Below are 16,389 nucleotides of genomic sequence, written 5' to 3' on the forward strand. Positions count from 1 at the left end.
TATGATGTTCTTTTACTGTGGCGGTACAGATTTTAAGACATGATGGCCCTAATGAGTACCCAACCATTGCTTTTCTGCTTCAGAGCTTGACAAGAATGAGATGAGCCAGGTTAAAGGTTAGATATATAAAAACAAGTGTGCAGACCTCTAACTAAGAGCATTATTATGGCAGATCTAATATAGTTTCAGAGCAGAGATACATTATGTTGACATCATTACTGGACACAGTCCTGTAGAATTAAGTCCCAAGTTGCCTGAAAGCATATTTATGTACTGCAAAGGGCATGGCCAGGGCCACAGATCATGTCCTACAGAACCCCAGGAGGATAAATCATTGAACTGGACAGCTACTGGAAATGATTTATGAAGACATATCAAATGTTGGGCCTTGCAAGACAATTTATCATTTTCAAGTCTTGAAATGCTGAAATATCTCACATAATATTAGGAACACATACTACTGGTTATGAATAATTCCAACTTTGAAAACTTCACTTTAATATATGATTCATGGCACTTTTGACAACTATTGATACATGCAAGTCCTATTTGTTTAAGGCCTAAAACAAACAAAGAATGTTTAGGGATATGTATGTATAATAAAACTGCTATCCACCCTACTCCCCTCAAAAAACCGAGTCTGGGCACAAAATCCCAGATGATGGGCACTTCAGGATGGAAGGCATGGGATAGGAAGGAAAGAAGGACTGGGATAGGGAAGCAAACAGCTGTTATGGATTTGGTAATATCCCAGTTCTTAACTGGATCAGTGGGCTCTTGTGTATTTATTATGCTTAAGGACTTACGTACATTATCAAAACTTTGATAATCAAACATTTACTTTGTAAAATTTTTAAAAATACCAACACTTAGCAATGAAAATAGTATTCAAGCCACTTAGGCCTCAAAAAACGATGACTGTAATACCAAATATAAACTACTACCAGCCATCACATTTGCCTTGTTGACAGTTAACCGTTGGATTGTTTTAGATCAAACAACTTGTATTTCAAATTGGGGGGAGGAAAAAAACAAACAAACGTATGACGATACCAAGTCCCATGGACGAGGTTCATTTATACCTTTGCTTTGGAAGAGGCAAAAGTTCTTCCAGTCTCCCAGCTCTTGACCGGTTTCTTCTGTATTGTATCCGGAAATACACATCTCTGTGACCCGAAGCATCTAAGGGTACAGCCGGCATTTACAGCCTCAGGGCCTCCTATACTGTACGGATTCTTCTCCAACTTCAATGCCACGTCTCCAGAGCATATTTACAAAGGAAGATCCGGGAACAAATGCCGACAACGCTCCACTGCGTCGAGACCAGAACTCATTGTTGGCAGGTAAACTGTGCTCTGTTAACAAATTTAAAAACCAATCACAAAGTCAGGTCAAGGTTGTCTTGAGGCCTAAGATCCCTTCCCCCACTATAGAACGTTTCCTTAGTAAGGCTAAATGAGCGCCCATTTAAGGGACCCTGAAACCATCTAGGCCGCACACAAAGCTTTACTGGGGATACAAAAGGGCCCCGGCCAAGCCACCCGCCGCGCCTTCCAGCCGCCTCAGAACCAAGTGAATCGCAGAAGGCCCTTACTTAGTTTGAGCTGAGAACAGTCGAAATCGGCGCTTACTAAGGAGAAGGGTCAGCTAAGACAGGTTAATGGCTACTCACAAAATGCGACTGAGCAGAAGGCGCGGAGGAAAGCTCGAGGCTGCGTCAACTGGGGAGGGGGAGAGGAAGGGGGCCTCCTGACATGACCTTGAGGCTGAGGCCGCGCCAACCGCTCCGCTGTGCCCGGCAGTGGACGGAGGGCACCGGGATGGAGGCCCCGGGCGCGGAACCCACAGAGCGGAGAGGCCCGAGGCGGACCCACGCGCTCTGGCTCGGAGCCGGGTTCCAGGCAGAAAAAAAGACGAGGATCTTACACCGCAGGGACTCCCCCCGACCCCCTCAAAGAGCCCGGCGACAGGCCCGCAGGCGCCGCTGCCCAGCCCGCAAGGCCGACGGCTCCAGAGGCGCCTTTCTTCTCCGGCGGCCCGGCCGAAAAGAAAGCACCGAGGCCGGGAGGGGCGCTCGGCGCTCCGGGCCTGGCCCCGCCCCTTCCTGCCCTGGCCCCGCCCCTGAAGCCGGCGCACACCGGCAGCGCCGCAAGTTTACGTGGCCGGCAGAGGAGGCGCTTTGGAATTTCCATAGAGGCTTTCGAGGCTCCTGAGGACCTCGCTGTGAGCTCTCCCCTTGAGTATGTAAGTGATTAGTCTACCAGTTTGTAATGGATCCAAGCAAGCAGAAAATGCTCTAAAAAGAAAGGGTCTCCCGTTCCTAGTTATATTTGCTTGGTCTTCTACTTCCTCTTGTAGTTCAGTACTTTAAAAAGTGGTGGTATTGGACACCCCAATTTAGAGTAAGGGTATCTGGAATCGACCCCTTAACACACACAGAAGAACTAGTTACCAGAAAAAAAAGGAGCTGTTACATTTCCTCTATATTATAACAATAGCTATTGTTACTCGTTTGATTGATAGTAATAGTAGAGCGTTAAGAAAAAGCATTCATAAAGCAGCCACTTGCCTTGTTTTTATGAACATGTTATAATTTGCTATTGATTTTCGTGCTTTGTGTTTTATTACGCTTGTTTCTCGCAATCACTGTATCTTGAGTCCTGGCCGCATAGCATTAGGCTTAGTGCTAGAGGAGACAGGCTGATGATCTTGTTTCCAGAAAGAATACATATGAAAGCATATAATTAAACAGTTGAATCCGTAAAAGACACATCATGCCTCCTGTAAAAACTGGAAGTTGATGACATATTTTAAGTCATTTAAAAATCAAAATGGAGTAACTATGGTTTCAGGCATTCAAAATTGAGTTGGGTGGACAGTGTTGGGTGTGGTTTCAGACATGTTCCTGCCTCACTGAGAACTTCAGTTTTCTGCACTGTGTCCAACTCAGGACACCACCAGCTGTTTTCAAAACAGTATGTGCTAGCAGCTGCTAGCTGCAACCTTGTAGTCTCAAAGGTTACCCACTACCTATGGCAGCTATGTAATCATTTCAGCGCCCAAACAATCCATGTTTAACAAGCACCCTAACTTCTTGCCAGCTCCAATCCTAATTCTTGACAAACAATTTATGTAATCTTATGGTTTTCTGCCTTTATGAGCTTCCCCCATTTTGTAGTGTGGCAGAACACAGTTCAAGTGCTCCCTGGAGCTGTATCTCCCGGGCTGCAGTCCTAACACACCCCAAATAAACACCTCTTTATTTCAACCAGGTCTCTGTTCTTGGAATTCTTGGTTAACAAAATCCAAGAAATTGATACAAAATCCAGGGCAGAATATATTTGCCTCAAAGAAACATGGTGTGAAAATCTAAACCTAGCAAAACAAATTGTGATTATACTCACTTTATCAAAGAATTCCTCTTTATGTGATAGGCTGGGACCTGGGACCCTTTAACCCAGTGCTTGCACCTGAAAGAAACTATAAGGGACTAAAAATAACTGCATACATGTGCAGTTGGGGCAATTATGAGTAATAAGATACAAATTGGCCACAAACCAACTGCCACTTCTGAGGTGCTGGGAGCAAAAAGCGTGATCCCTGCACAGGGCACCACCAAGGGGGTGGGCAGACCACCTAAGCCACGCCTCCTGACCAACCCACAGACCCGCCCCGGTTGTTATCCAGTTTAAGCTCCCCAGCAGCTCCTCTCTGGGAGCGAACAAGGGCACCTGTACTTCTTTCGCTCCCTTGTGCTGCAGCACAAGCCCCAGTAAAGCCTTGCCTGAAATTCTCATTTGGACCCTTATCAATATCTCTTGATTAAAGAGTCCAAGAGCCCGGGTTGATAACATTTATATAAAGTTTTTGTTGAATGCTTTACAGGGGCTTAAAATTCTTTGTTTGAAAAAGACCGCCAATATCATTAGCACTGAACTTTCCTCTAAACCCCTTCGTAGGGCTGGAGTGTGACACAGTGTGCAGGGCCTAATTGTGAAGCATACGATGGGTCATGGTGTAAGTTTTAGCCTTAAAAAATTATTAAAAGCACATGATTAGAGTTTTCATTTTAGAAAAATAATTATGGAAGTTTAGAAAGAACATATGTGATTAGGTGATCAAGTTGTGAGTGAACCAGACCTCAAAGAAAAGCAGATGGGCCTTACCATCATGCCAGCCAAGCAGGACACGGCCAATGTTTACTTAGTACACAAGGGATGGAGTGAAGGTAGGATGTCATATCCAAGAAGGCCAAGAGTAGGGGGGAGAAATTCTTTGTTTGGGGCCCCAAGTGGGCACTGTTTCTCCCGTTAAGTAGTGGCTGGGGCCTCAGCCTGCCATCACAGACTCCTGGATAGATATTACTTCCACTACCTAATTTTCAACGTGGGCAGCCACCTTCACCAGGCCTTTGCTGGGTGAGCAGGTGTGGCAGCCACTATTACTGATTTGTCAATAATTTCTTGGAAATGACACAAAAGCACAGGCCACAAAAGAAACAAATAAATTGGACTTCACCAAGATTAAAAATTTTTGTGCATCAAAAGACACTATCAAGAGAGTGTCAAAGACAATCCACAGAATGGAAAAAAATATTTGCAAAGCATATATCTGATAAGGGATTAATATCCAGAATATATGAAGAACTCCTACAACTCAACAACACAACAAATTTAACCCAGCGCAAAAATGGACAAAAGACATGAATAGACATTTCTCCAAAGAAGATATACAAATGGCCAATAAGCACATGAAACGGATGCTCCATGTAACTAACCATTAAGAAAATGTAAATCAAAACTAATCTCAAAAACTGAGATACCACTTCACACCCATTAGGATGACTATTATTTGAAAAACAATAACAAAATAACAAGTATTAGAAAGGATGTGGCGAAATTGGAACCCATGCACCATTGCTGGTGAGAATGTAAAGTGGTGCAACCACTGTGGAAAACAGTATGGTGGTTCCTCAAAAAGTTAAACATAAAATTACCCTGTGATCCAGCAATTCCACTTCAGGGTATAGACCTAAAAAATAGAAAGCAGAGACTCAAATACTTGTACAACAGTGTTCATAGCAGCATTATTCACAATTGCCGAAAGGTAGAAACAACTCAAATGCCATCAGTGAATGGCCACACTTGCCCCACCTATCTAAAGTGGGTCTACTATAAAACATCCCCCTTTTTGTTTCCTTCATAATCTGTAATGATACTCTAAAAAAAAAACATATACTTTTGCTGCCCTCACTGGAATATACATTCTGTGAGAGGAAAGACCTAATCTGTTTTGCTTACCTTTTTATTCCTAGTACCTAATACTTAATAAATATCCCTTGAATGTATAAATAAATGAATATGTGCTGATTTGGAAATTTTTTCAAGATATATTAAATTTTAAAAGCTAGATGCAGAAGGTGTTTAGTAAAATCCCATTTTTGGTTAAATAAAAAGAACGTGCATTTATATGACTATACATAAAATATTTTTGAGAGGTAACAGAAGAAACTTTACAGTGCATGCCTCTAGGGAGTGAAACTTGGGGCTTGTGGGGAAAGTGATATTTTAATTTTTTATTGTATATCATTCTCTACTGTTTGGGTTTTTACTATGTGTATGCAATTTTATAATTAAATTAAATCAAGTTGAAGAGTTATTTAAGTAGTACATTTTCTTTTCTGACTGCAAAAATATACCGTTTCTAAGACTTGCCCCCTCAGCCATCATTCCCTGGCTGGCATCATAACAAGTGTTTGGGTCGCCAGCAAGGAGCACATCCTTGGGGGTTGCTGGTCTCCAAGTTGCTGAAGTGAGTTAACACTGCCAGTTGCAAATACAACTAAAGCCACTTCAAGGGAGAAGTGTCATGGTTTAAATATGATATAGTGGTTTATCAAAAGTAACTTTTTTTTTTTGGCCACGCCATGCAGCATGCAGGATCTTAGTTCCCTGACCAGGGATTGAACCCATGCCCCCTGCAGTGGAAGCGCAGAATCTTAACCACTGGACTGCCAGGGAAGTCCCTATCAAAAGTAACTTTTAAAAAAACTAGCTATTTTTTGATAGTATAACTTGGATTATCTTAGAAAGTTTACATTTCTTAGATAGACATACGTGTGGATTCAGGGCATATAGGATATTATTTCCTTATAAGCTGTCAGAATCTATAGTCTACACGTACACATGTAAATCTCATTAGTAAATTAATACATTTGGCCTTCAGTCTTTTTCATATTAGTGAATGACTTGGAGAACCTCCTGGTTCCCCTAGATGTTTGCAGCAAAAAATGAGGTTGGAACTGGAAGGAAGTTGGCTCTAATAACCATATGCTTGTGCTTTCCCTTGCTCAATGGTGAGCATGTCAAAATAGAGTTAAGCAAGAGAAATGTAAATGACCCTAGTCATAAATGCATGACTTTCATATATATGATCCTTCTACCTCAGGCAAGATTATTTTTAAACATAATATTGACATTAAGATAATCATAGCATTTATACCTCTCGTCAAGGTTAAAGTTCTAAATCTGTGAAAAATACATTAAGTTGTCAGAATATAGGGCACTGATCTGAATGAAAGTTGATTCTTAAACACTTGAAGTACATGAACTTTACCGAGATAATTTCGGTGAAAATTACCTAAATTACTTATGATTTCTGCCCGGATCTAAAATAATGAGTGGCTTTAATTGTCAATGTGAGACCCTAGGGTTTTCCTTTTCTGTTTAAAAATTTAACTTTTATGTTACAAGTAAGCCTTGCAAACATCTACTTAAATCCTATGACAAATTCTGAATGTAATGGAATGTTATTAAAATTATTCAAGCTGACCAAAGGGACCTGAGGGGAAGTCTGCTAGGGAACTTCAGTGAGTTTTCTTCTTTGATGAAAAGGCACATGTGGGAAGAAACAGCTCTTCTTCCCCTAGATATGATCATCATCGATCAACGGGGAAAGAATTCCTGGCATCGCTGCAGCCCTCTTGTTAAATGAGGGGAGCTTCTGTTGATGGCAAAGTGGGAAGGAAAGGAACCAAGCAACTTAAAGACATCGAATAGTCACCAAGTTAAGCAGCCAGGGAGCCACTCCAGCTCCTTGTTATGTGAAATAATACACTTTTATTACTGTTCAAAAAAAATTATTTAAGAATGATTACATAGAGGGTTGAGAATGTGGAAGTAATTGAAAAATTCAAACTAAGGTTAAAGTATGATGTTATTTTACCTCAGTGATGATCTAATACAAATTATGTCCTGAAATTAACACCCCGTTAAACTTAAATACAGAGTAGATTCTGAATGTTTTTTCTACGATGTCTCCTTGTTTTTATGCATGAATTTCTCTCTGTCCGGTGGTATTTTGGTAAACAGGATCTCCAAAAAAAACCAACAACAAACAAACAAAACCCCAAACCCCCTAAAACAAAACTCTGATTTGTAGTATTTGCAGATATCCACGCTATTAATACATCTTGGCAATTTCAAGCTTCTAACAACTGGTTCACAAGACACCTGAATGCTTGAATAATTAACAGTTAGCTTTCCCAGCACACCATTGTCCCTAGAAGCTGAATTGCTGCGTTGAAGGATACAAGCATCTTCATACATAATATAGTCAATTGCTTTCCAAGTAATTGTTCTACTTCCTTGTCAAAACTTGCTCTTTTCAGAATTTAACATTTTTGTCAATATGATAAATATCAAATGATATTTACTGTTATTTTAATTTGCATTTGCTATAAGGTTGAAAAGATAACTTTATGAATGTTTTGCTTTTCTCTTAAATTTTTTTTCACGTTTTTAATCATTTGGGTTTTCTCTTCTGTAACTCATAGCCTTCAGAGCTTTGCCCGATTTTTTATTGAAGTATCTGTAATTTAAAAAATTGATTTATGGGATTTCTTTCTATATTCTGGATACTAATCTTTTGTCAGTTAACAGTTACATGCATTGCAAATAACGTTTCTCAGTCTGTTTTATTTTTTAGTTATAGTTATGGTGTTTTATGTTGTTTGGAACTCTGTACTCTTCTCTCTGCTTAGGAATAGCTCCTTGGTACCCAATACCTCTGCATTTCTATGCAAGCTTTCTGGCTACCCTTAAATCCAGATCCTTTAATGCACCTTTCAAGGTCCTCCTTGATTTGAAAATTGGGAATAATATAACTTATTCCTAGGATTGTTGTGAGGATTAAATGAGATAATATATGTGAGGTATCCATCCTTCTTCCCCAGGCACTTTCTTTCAAAGCAGCATGTTCTTCTCACCTGGTTTTTCCTATGCTCTTCTTGTCCCTCTTTGCCTTCTCAGGAAGCCTTCCTTGATTTCTTAAGACTGTGTCAGGTACCTTTATTGCCGTCCCGTAGCCATTGCCAGCCTTCTTCCCTGATAATGGAACCCTGATTTTGTTTGTGTTACGTGCCCAGTCCTTGGGCTCAGCCTATTATTTCAATCTGTTTGCCTGCTTCCCCTGCCTCCTGTGGTAGATGCTGAGAACTGGCTCACTCAATACTTATTCCAGCCTCCTTTTATCTGCATTTCTGTACGTCAGAGGATGAAAAGCTAAGTATTATATAGTATTCCAAAACTCTTTTGCAGCTTGGATTATGGATGTGAATTAGGTCCTGCCAATCAAATGCATCTGTGCAAAACCTGAATTCTAACTTGAGTTATGAGAGGAGAAAAGCAGGCTGCGAGGCATCCGTTGTGCTGGCATTTATGCAGCAAAGGCTGCATGTTTCTGGAGTCAGTCACTGCAGGGGCAGCTTCCACTGGGCTGGCAGAGTCCAGGCCATGGCAGAAAATTAACTGCTTTGGCAGCCCAGTTGCATGGAATGACTTAGGAAATTGTTCCTGTAAATCCAGCCCGAGTTTGTTTCATCCCAATGATTCTGTAAGTCACTAATACCTTGTAAGACACCCCTTTCCTTTTAAACTAGCTAGAGCAGATACCACCACCAAACCCAGACTGATATTCCTTCCTTATAACTGAGGGTGACCTTGTGACCCACTTCTGGCAAAGGAGAAATAAGTAGCATCCTTAGCCCCTGATATCTTTACGAAGCCATCTTACCAGCCCTGGACTGCCTACTTGTGGATTTTTTTTACATAAGAGAATAAAGTCCTAATTTATTTAAGCCAGTATGGTTCGGTCTTTCTTGTTAGCAGCTGAATGCAATTCCTAACTGATATAGTAAGCAATGAACAATGCCTGCCATAGTATTAAGAAAATATTTGTGGACCAACTGATGATTGATGAACAAAAGCACTGAAGCATGAAGTAGCTCTGTGTGTGTGTGTGTGTGTGTGTGTGTGTGTGTGTGTGTGTTTACTACAACTTAAAGTATAAAATAGGCAGTGGTGGAGAACAGTGGGCAGTGATATAGGTAGGGGTTTCATAAGCCAAGTTAAGGGTTTAAACCTGCTCTTACATGATGGGGAACCATTGAATGGTTTTGCACAAGTAAATACATTACATCCTCAGGTTTGCATTTTTGATAGGTTACTTGGGTGCAGCCAATACAGAAGGCAGGGAAAACTTCTAAGTTTACAGAGTGTGGGTGAAAGGTGATGAATACCTGCAATAATTATTCTCACAGACTTTTGTAAATGTACGTATATTATTAGTGAAATTCTTCAATGTGGAATTGCTAAGTCAGAAGGTGTATGCATAAAATATTGAGAGATACTGCAAACTTGTATTTAAAAAGCTTGTATACTCCAACAGTGCTATAATCCTCATTTCCCCACCCTCATCAAAAACGGGTATTTTACCTTTGTGTCATTCTTTTATTTCACATTTCTCCATTTAATATTAAAGGGAAAAAAAGGCAGGAGGATTAAAAATTACAAAGATTAAGTTTCATTAAAAACATACATGCTGAAGCATTATGGTTAACTCTAGTATGCCAGAAAAATAAGTCATCATCACTTACCCATTTCCTCCCCGGTTTTATTGAGATATAATTGGCATATAACACTGTATAAGTTTAAGGGGTGCACCATAATGATTTGATGTATGTCAAGATGATTCCTACAAGTTTAGTTAACATCCATCACCTCACATAGTTATATATTGTTTCTTGCGATGAGAACTTTTAACATCTACTCTCTTAGCAACTTTCAAAAACACAATACAGTCTTGTTAACTATATTTACCATGCTCTCTATTACATCCCCAGGACTTATTTATAACTGGACAGTTTGTATCATTCTGCTAGGTGAAATATGTTATTTCATTGCTTTTTAAATTTATATATCTTATCATGGGTGAGTTGTGTGTCTTTTCATAAAGATATTAGCTGTTTGATTTCTTTTTTTTTTTTTTTTTTGCGGTACGCGGGCCTCTCACTGCTGTGGCCTCTCCCGTTGCGGAGCACAGGCTCCGGACGTGCAGGCTCAGCGGCCATGGCTCACGGGCCCAGCCGCTCCGTGGCATGTGGGATCTCCCCGGACAGGGACACGAACCCGTGTCCCCTGCATCGGCAGGCGGACTCTCAACCACTGCGCCACCAGGGAAGCCCTGATTTCTTTTTATGAACCGCTTACTCATATCACTTGTGGAACTTTCTACTGAGTTGCTGGTCTTTTTAAATTCCGAGAGCTGCTTTTATATAAAGGAAATTACTACTGTGACTGTCATCTGTTGTGACTTTTTTCTCTAGGTTTTTAAATGTTGTTTGTTTGTTTTTGTCTTTTCACCTTGTTTATGGTTTTTTCTTTTGTTTTATGAATTTATTTTATTACAGTCAAAATTACCCAGCTTTTCCTTTATGGCTTCTTGTGTTTTTGTGTCACATTTCACCTTGCCATCTTTAACCTTCTTCTAACATCTACCCAGCCAGAGAAGCCAAACCTGTCTTGCTTTGAGCTGCTGACATGTATTTTCTTAGCTGTCATTTCACATCAACTTTGTGAGCCTAGGGGAAGAAAGAGATAAGGCGAGGGAAGTTTATTGAGGGCAAACACTAAGCCTAGTGCTTATCACAGTGAGCGACTGGTCTTGGCCTGAAGTCAGGTCTCTTTTCCAAGGCAGTCTCTCCTGTATGTCCCAGAACATCACACTTGTAGCCTGATGGGACACGGGTGGAACAGGCCTCCTCTTTCTGAAAGGAGGATATGGAAGTAGCTTCCTGCTTCCCACCTTTCTTCCCTCCCTTGACTCTCCTGTCTCTGCCATTGCACCCCACTTTTTTTCACTTGTTTATTGCCCACATTTCAAGAGGACTCTGGTCTAGGGGCTTACAGTCAGCAAGAGGTGCAGATGTGCTACACACAGAGTAGAGACAGTCTTGCATGGGCCTTTAAAAATTATATAACTTAATTTTAAAAATTTGACCCACATGATATACCCATCTATGTAAAGGATTAAGATGCCTTATAATAGCACACATTTAAAGTTTTTTAATTGAGTGATTTCAGAACTTATTTGAAAATAAGGTTTAAAATCAGTTCTTATTTAGACCTCACATTGTTTTAAATGGCCCCCAGTTTTCAATGGCCATAAAAACAGAGACAAGTGATTTAAGTCCATCCCCAGACCTCCCCATGGACATAGTTCTTGGTCCTGAGAGGGCAGGAATGCGTGTTTCTTCAGTAACATTCATGTGCACAGGAAATGACTATTGACATAATCTTTAAGCCTAATAGTTAAGATTATTCTTCAGTTTATAATTTAAAAGCTTCTGACAGCTAAATGCTATGGTATAATTTATAATGAAAGAGTTTGAGTGATTGAGGTATATTTCACTGAGCTGGTTTCTCTTATGAGTTGAAACTACGACTTGTGTAAACATAGGAAGGGAAGCCTTTCCCGGGTTTATGTAGTTGGGCAAGAATATTTAATGTCCCTCATTCCCAACTGTGCTGCAGTACCATCTGTGCTGTACTCAAAGTTTATAGGAAGCAAATCTATAGGATTTAAGGGGCATTTATTTTTTTCAGTAAAACAGTCATGTATAGACCACGAGCTACCAGTATGTAACAAAATAAAAGTACATATTAATTTTCTTTGAGATATACAATTTTATACTATTCCCCTAGTGCTCCTTTCAAACATTTGGAATCTTAGCTTTTGTATATTTTTGGTTACAATAACAAGAAAAACAAAACTAAAAAATCAAAAGTGTGTACCATGGAGAAAGACAGCAATGTACACTACTAGTGGTAAGTCATCTGGGAAACTGTAGATATCACATCATGCATCAATGATTTAAAAAAAAAAGAGTTTGTCATCAGATTAAGACAGAACTGCCAGTTCTGGAAGAGTTGAAGTTCATAGGTTTTCAAATAAATTACATGATTGATATAATTTGCAATAAGCTGTACAGAGTTGGGAAAGAGCATTTAGATTAAACCCCTCTCTCAAAATAAGGTATCTAAATACATGAATTTAGACCAGAAGCAATCTGTTTGACTTATCATTTCTTCTCCCTGCCAGCTAAGAATACAATTTTATATAAAGCCAGGAAGCAATTTGTCTTAAAAGATGCCAAATACAATTCATGTGTTGATTTCTAAGGGAATTATGTTGGCCACGGTGGAGCTGTTTTGTCTGTATTGGATTATTTCCTCAGAATGGCATTATTGACACACCGAGGACTAAAGAAGAAGATTAAATACTGCTGGGAAATATATATAGAATTAACTCTATACCTCTCCCCATCCCCCCTAAACGAACAAACAAACCAAACCAAAAAAGAGATCTTACTAGAGCTTGAATAATTTCTCTTTGATAATAACTGGTTAGTTGCTTTTGTGAATATAAAATGAGGTCTTTTGAAAGAAGGATAAATTACTGAATAATTTAGCCTAAAAAGCAATTTCAACTAAAATACTGTGTATTTCAGCGAGGACAATCAGCATTTATTTATTTATTTATTTATTTCGTACAGCTTCTTCTAAGTTTAAATAAAATCTCCATGAATAGATAAGAAAATTACTGTTTAGGATATCTGTAACTCTGCAGATTGAAGTAGTTGGGTCAAAAAACCCTTATCAAAATGTAAAACCAGTATTTTTTTTATCACCAAGTAACGTGTGAAACAGATATCCTCACCTTTGCTCTATCCCAAACACCCACCTCCACTGTGGGACTTTTACTTTCCACTTCATTTCTTTTTGTTATTAAGTTTTTTTTTTTTTTTTTTGTGGTATGCGGGCCTCTCACTGTTGTGGCCTCTCCCGTTGCGGAGCACAGGCTCCGGACGCGCAGGGTCAGTGGCCATGGCTCACGGGCCCAGCCGCTCCGCGGCACGTGGGATCCTCCCGGACCGGGGCACGAACCCGTGTCCCCTGCATCAGCAGGCGAACTCTCAACCACTGGGCCACCAGGGAAGCCCAAGTTTGTTTTTTAAAAGAGATACATATATACTTTTTTTTCCAATTTTATTTATTTATTTATTTCACATCTTTATTGGAGTATAAATGCTTCACAATGTTGTGTTAGTTTCTGCTGTATAACAAAGTGAATCAGCCATATGTACACATATACCCCCATATCCCCTCCCTCTTGCGTCTCCCTCCCACCCTCCCTATCCCACCCTCCCTATCCCACCCCTCTAGGTGGTCACAAAGCACCCAGCTGATCTCCCTGTGCTATGCAGCAGCTTCCCACTAGCCATCCATTTTACATTTGGTGGTGTGTACATGTCCATGCCACTCTCTCACTTCATCCCAGCTTCCCCGTCCCCTCCATCCGTGCCCTCAAGTCCGGTCTCTACGTCTGCGTCTCTGTTCCTGCCCTGCCGCTAGGTTCATCAGTACTGTTTCTTAAAATCCCATATATATGCATTAGCACACAGTATTTGTTTTTCTCTTTCTGACTTACTTCACTCTGTATGACAGATTCTAGGTCCATCCACCTCACTACAAATGACTCAATTTTGTTCCTTTTTATGGCTAATATTCCATTGTGTATATGTGCCACATTTTCTTTATCCATTCATCTGTTGATGGACATTTAGGTTGCTTCCATGTCCTGGCTATTGTAAATAGTGCTGCAATGAACATTTTGGTACATGACTCTTTTTGAATTATGGTTTTCTCGGGGTATATGCCCAGTAGTGGGATTGCTGGGTCATATGGTAGTTCTATTTTTGAGCTTTTTAATGTAGCTTTACTGATATATAACTGACATACAATAAACTGCACTACAAGTATTTTTACAACCAGGAAAAGAAACAATATTTTAAAGTCTGTTGGAACTAGTTCTGCTTCTAAAAAGGTATTTCCTTATCCCCCCAAATTATCACTATAGAGGAATGGTAAATTTTTTTTTTTTTGTGACTATTACTGAGAGAGGTGAATGAACTGACAGAAATTTAAGTGAGAACTTCCCTTGCAGATTATGGGATAATACTGTGATCCAAATATACCCCCCTCCCCGCCCTATTTTATATACTCCACTAAGGACAGCATGGTGAAGAAGCTAATACCAAGTAGGTATCTATCTTCTAGAAAGATTTTCAAGTGTACCTTCATTATTTGTTAAATGACCATAGAGACAGATATAAATTTAGCAGACTAAATTACTTTTCAAATTAGTGCTTTATTTTATCTCATCCTTTATCTTGACCATGCACCATTAATTAAAACAGCATGCTCCTTGGAAACTTTGGGTGAAAATATGCAATTTCACCTCAGATTTCCCAACCTACCAAAAGCTGTTAGCATATTTAGCAATTTAATAAAATGTTATGAAAACCTATGACAGAAATATAGTTCTTTGGCATTAAAACATTTGTAACTGGACAAGAAGAAATAAAAAATAATACTGTTTAAGACAATGACTAATGATTTAACACGAGGATTTAGAAAAGTCTGATAATTCAACAATAGTCATAATTTTTCCCCAGTTAAATGCTTTAACAACTATAACCAAATAGATTATTAGCAATAAAACCATTTTTTTCTGAAATTCTTGCTATCACATTTAGTGTTTACAGTTCAGTTCCAGGTAACTTTAAAGAAGTTCTGATTTCATACCTTAAGATAAAAGGTTATTCTTAGCACTTTTTATTCCAATAATTTATGATAGTGAATGGCTGAATCCATCTCATTTTACTTTTTATTCCTTTCAATGGTATATGAGTAGGTAAATATACTCACAAATATTTAAATATACAAACATTTTTGCTACCTATTAATATGTAGACAGCTTTCATTGTATGGCTTTTCTTTTAAAGACATGCTTTGGTCACATTACAAGGAGTACATTCACATTAAAATAATAAAAATTACAAACTAACTATAAGACATGAGTCAAAACATGATCATCCTCGAATCAACTGAATGATAGTTTTTGCCTTCAAATAGTCTTTTACTTCATTTCACTGCCAAAAGCTGGAGTTAAGTGGAGGAGAAAATGAAATGGTGGTTCAGCTGCTATCTTAATTCAACCAAGTCCATTCATACACATTTCTATTTAATAATCTTGGATGAAACCCAGCAACTTTAAAACTGTGGGTTATCGAGAAATGAATGAACTTTACACCTGGACAGTGGACTAGTAAAGAGGAGGAAAACAACAAGAAAGGGAGATAAAAGGGAATCTCAATCAGCAAAGACATGACAAAAGAGACTGATGATTTTTTTTTTTCCAGGTGTCTCTGTTGCACCCTGTTGTTCTGAGAGTCAGCGTGTTCCCTGACAAATGTCTCTGCTTCATAGCTAGGACCCCCAGGCTGCTGGCGAAACTGAAAGCACTGGTTCAGTCAGGCAGAACAGCTGCTCCCTGGGCACTTCATGTGCAGGGCAGTGGGAGAGGCCCATAGCAGAGGGTTTTCCTTGCTTGTAGGTCCACATCAGGGCATCCTGTATCACAGGATGGTCACTCTGTGTCCTCAGACCCCCTCAAGGTGCAGATCAGCGCCAGAATTCCAAAATCAGACAGGATTTCTCCCATTTCATAAGGGCCAAGTAGGTAGACTGTGAACAGCAACTGACAAGGGGAGAAGGGACCTGGCCAAAGCTGTGACTGTGAAGGTCACGGGGGTTCGCTGGAGGCCCCTGACAGGTCTGAATGTGCCACTTTCTCTACAGGGCTACAGCTGCACCTGTGTACCTAGTCCAGGACCTGAAAGAGAGTGGGGTGGATGTGGAGTGACCAGGGGGGAGGGTGACAAACCCTGCTGCCCAGTGACACCCGTCTGCTGTTCACACAGGGCTGCAGGGTTTCCCAATGCCTTCCACAATTTGGAAACATAATAAGATATTTAATAATACTCTAGGAAGGTGGCCAAGCCCTGTCCTAGGAAGCAAACCATTTCTAATACTCCAAACAAGTTTTCTAAGAGGGAAAAATAGTTATAGAAGTTGCTGCACTGTCATATTACTTCAACAGTCTTTTCACACATATTCAGCTAAAACTGAATAAATGATCTCAGACCTT

The 16,389-nt window shown here is 39.8% G+C and overlaps 1 long non-coding RNA gene across 2 annotated transcripts in view; it reads left to right on the forward strand.

The window, feature by feature from the left end:
* Nucleotides 1–2,158: 2,158 nt before the first annotated feature.
* Nucleotides 2,159–16,389, forward strand: part of LOC132500917 (uncharacterized) — a 43,894-nt gene continuing 29,663 nt past the window's right edge. For both annotated transcript variants that reach the window (XR_009534095.1, XR_009534096.1), the window contains exon 1: nt 2,159–2,244. This is a non-coding gene — a long non-coding RNA (uncharacterized LOC132500917). The remainder of the gene's footprint in view (nt 2,245–16,389) is intronic.

This window comes from Mesoplodon densirostris, chromosome 13 (assembly GCF_025265405.1).
Source record: "Mesoplodon densirostris isolate mMesDen1 chromosome 13, mMesDen1 primary haplotype, whole genome shotgun sequence".
Classification (NCBI taxonomy): domain Eukaryota; kingdom Metazoa; phylum Chordata; class Mammalia; order Artiodactyla; family Ziphiidae; genus Mesoplodon; species Mesoplodon densirostris.